Here is a 4,075-nt window from a genome sequence, read left to right on the forward strand (position 1 = left end):
TGATATATGACAGCCATCCTTTTGCATGTGCCTGTCCAGTTTCCCCAATACCATTTATTGAACGGACATTTTAACAATATTAATTCTTCCAATCTTGAGCATGGAATATCTTTTCATGTATTTGTATCTTCTTCAATTTCTCTTTTTTTTTTTTTGGAGAAGGAGTTTGTTTGTTTCTTTTTAATTGCAGTAACATTGGATTATAACATTATATAGCTTTCGGATTTACATCGTAATATATTTCGAATTCTATGTAGATTACATCATGTTCCCTACCCTAAAACTAATTATAGTCCATCCCGTCACATGTGAGCCTAATCACCCCTTTTGCCCTCCCCCCACTTCCCCTATGGTAACCACCAATCCAATCTCCATTGCTGTTTGTTTGTCGTTGTTTTTATCTTCTACTTTTGAGTGAGATCATACAGTATTTGACTTTCTCCCTCTGACTAATTTCACTCAGCATAATACCCTCAAGGACCATCCATGTTGTCACAAATGGCCGGATTTTATGATTTCTCAAGGCTGAGTAGTATTCCATTGTGTATATATGCCACATCTTCTTTATCCATTCGTCCCTTGATAGGCACCTAGGTTGCTTCTAAGTCTTGGCTATTGTGAATAATGCTGCAGTGAACATAGGGGTGCAGCTATCTTTATGCCTTTGCGTTATCAAGTTCTTTACATAAACACCCAGCAGTGGGATAGCTGGATCATATGGTAGATATATTCTTAATTTTCCGAGGATACTCCATACTGCTTTCCATAATGGCTGCACCAGTTTACACTCCCACCAGCAGTGTATGAGGGTTCCCTTCTCTCTACATCCTCTCCAACATTTCTTGTTTACTGTCTTGTTAATTATAGCCATTCTGACCGGAGTGAGATGATGTCTCATTGTAGTTTTCATTTGCATTTCCCTGATAGCTAATGATGTTGAGCATCTTTTCATATGCCTGTTGGCCATCTGTACATCTACTTTGGAGAAATCTCTGTTCAGATCTTTTGCCCATTTTTTAATTGGGTTGATGGATTTTTTTTGTTGAGCTGTATGAGTTCTTTGGATATTTTGGATATTAACCCCTTATCTGATATGTGGTTTGCAAATATCTTCTCCCAATTGTTAGGTTGCCTTTTCGTTTTGTTGATGGTTTCCTTTGCTGTGCAGAAGCTTTGTAGTTTGATGTAGTCCCATTTGTTCATTTTTTCTTTTGTTTCCCTTGCCCAGTCACACATGGTACATGAAAATATGCTGCTAAGACTGATGTCAAAGAGCCTACTGCCTATGTTTTCTTCTAGAAGTTTCATGGTTTCAGGTCTTACATTCAAGTCTCTAATCCATTTTGAGTTGATTTTTGTGCATGGTGTAAGGTAATGGTCTACTTTCATTCTTTTGCATGTGGCTGTCCATTTTCCCAACACCATTTTTTAAAGAGACTCTCCTTTCTCCATTGTATGCTCTTGGCTCCCTTGTCGAATATTAGCTGTCCATAAACGTGTGGGTCTATTTCTGGGCTCTCGATTCTGTTCCATTGATCTGTGTGTCTGGTTTTGTGCTAGTACCATGCTGTTTTGGTTACTATGGCTTTGTAGTATATTTTGAAATCAGGGAGTGTGATAGCTCCAGCTTTGTTCTTTTCTCTCAGGAATCCTTTGGCTATTTAGGGTCTTTTGGTGTTCTATATAAATTTTAAGATTCCTTGTTCTATTTCTGTGAAAAATGTTGTTGGAACTTTGATAGGGATTGCACTGAATTCTTCAATTTCTTTAATCAATGTCTTATAGTTTTCAGTGTACTGATCTTTCACTTCCTTGGTTAAATTTATTCCTAGTTTATTCTTTTTGATGCAATTGTAAATAGGGATGTTGTCTTAATTTCTCTCTTATATTCATTATTTTTTGTATAAAAATGCAAGTTTTTTGTACAGATGGTACTGGACTTACAATGGTTCTACTTAGGATTTTTCAACTTTACAGTGGTGTGAAAGTGATATGCATTCAGTAGAAAGTGTACAAATTTTGATCTTTTCCCAGGGTAGCGATATGTGGTACAATACTCCCTCATGATGCTGGGCAGCTGCAGCAAGCCGCAGCTTCCAATCAGCCACGCGATCATGAGGTTAAACAATTGATACACTTATAACCCAGACAACCATTCTGTTTTTCACTTTCAGTACAGTATTCAATAAATTACATAAGCTATTCAACACTTTGTTATAAAATAGGCTTTGTGTGGGGGCTGGCTCTGTGGCCGAGTGGTTGAGTTCGCGCGCTCCGCTGCAGCGGCCCAGGGTTCGGATCCTGGGTGCGGACATGGCACCGCTCATCAGGCCAGGTTGAGGCGGCGTCCCACATCCCACAACTAGAAGGACCTGCAACTAAGATATATAACTGTGTACAGGGGGGATTGGGAAGATAAAGAGGGGGGAAAAAAAAGATTGGCAACAATTGTTAGCCCAGGTGCCAATCTTTAAAAAAATAAAATAAAATAAAATAGGCTTTGTGTTAGGTGGTTTTACCCATCTGTAGGCTAAATTGAGTATTCTGAGCATGTTTAAGATAGGCAAGGCAAAGCTACAATGTTCAGGTAGGTTAGGTATATTAAATGTATTTTTGACTATGATATTTTCAACTTATGATGGGTTTATCTGGATGTAACTCCATCATAAGTCAAGGATGATCTGTCTATAAGTTTTGTATCCTGCAGCTTTCCTGAATTTGTTTATTAGTTCTGACAGTTTTTTGGTAGAGTCTTTAGGGTATTCTATATATAATATCAGGTCATCTGCACAAAAGTGACAGTTTTACTTCTTCCTTTCTGATTTGGATGCCTTTTATTTCTTTTTCTTCGCTAATTGCTCTGGCTAGGACTTCCAATACTGTGTTGAATGAAAGTGGCCAGAATGGGAATCTTTATCTTGTTTGTAAACTTAGAGGAAAAGCTTTCAGCTTTTTACCATTGAGTATGTTTGCTGTGGTCTTGTCATATATGGGCTTTATTATGTTGAGATATGATCCCTCTATAGCCACTATGCTGAGAATTTTTATCACACATGGTTGATGAATTTTGTCAAATGCTTTCTCTGCATCTATTGAGATGATCTTATAATTTTTATCATTCATTTTGTTAATGTGCTGTATCACATTGATTTAGTTTGCAGATATTGAACCAGGCTTGCATCTCTGGAATAAATCCCATTTGATCATGGTGTATGATCCTTTTAATATATTGTTGAATTCAGTTTGCTAATATTTTGTCGAGGACTTTTGTATCTACATTCATCAGGGATATTGGCCTATAATTACCCCTTTTTTCGTAGTTTTCTCATCTGCTTTTGGTATCAGTGTAATGCCGGCCTTGTAAAATGCATTTGGAAGTGTTCCCTCCTCTTCTATTTTTTAGAAGAGTTTGAGAAAGACTGGTATTAATTCTTCTTTAAATGTGTGGTAGAATTCACGACTGAAACCATTTGGTCTTAGACTTTCGTGTGTTGGGAGGATTTTGATTACTGATTCAGTCTTCTTACTAGCAACCAGCCTGTTCATATTTTCTGTTTCTCTATGATTTATTCTTGGTAGGCTGTATGTTTCCAGGAATTTATCCATTTCTTCTATGTTGTCCAATTTGTTGGCGTATAATTGTCATAGTAGTCTCTTATGATCCTTTGTGTTTGTGTGGCATTGCCAAGACTTTTTAAAAATCATGAGTAAATGCTAAATGCTTCAAATTGCTTTTTATGCATCTGTTAAAATGATCATTATAATTTTCCTCCTTTTTTCTGTAAGAATGTTAATCACACTGATTAGTTTTTAAATACTAGACCAAGCTGGTATTCCCAAAATAAACCAATCTGAGCAAGATTTATTATCCATTTTACATATTGGTCAATTCACTTTGCTAATATTTTGTTTAGGATTTTTTAGCAGATTCAACTGTAGCCTTTCTTATAATTGTGTCATGTTTTGATATCAAGGTTATTAAGGCATTGGGGATGATCTTTATTTCTTCTTCCCTATTCTCTGAAAGGCCTAAAAGTTTAGCAATTCTTTCTTAAATCTTTGGAAGAACTCACCA

Source organism: Equus caballus, chromosome 20 (genome assembly GCF_041296265.1).
Source record: "Equus caballus isolate H_3958 breed thoroughbred chromosome 20, TB-T2T, whole genome shotgun sequence".
In the NCBI taxonomy this organism is placed as follows: domain Eukaryota; kingdom Metazoa; phylum Chordata; class Mammalia; order Perissodactyla; family Equidae; genus Equus; species Equus caballus.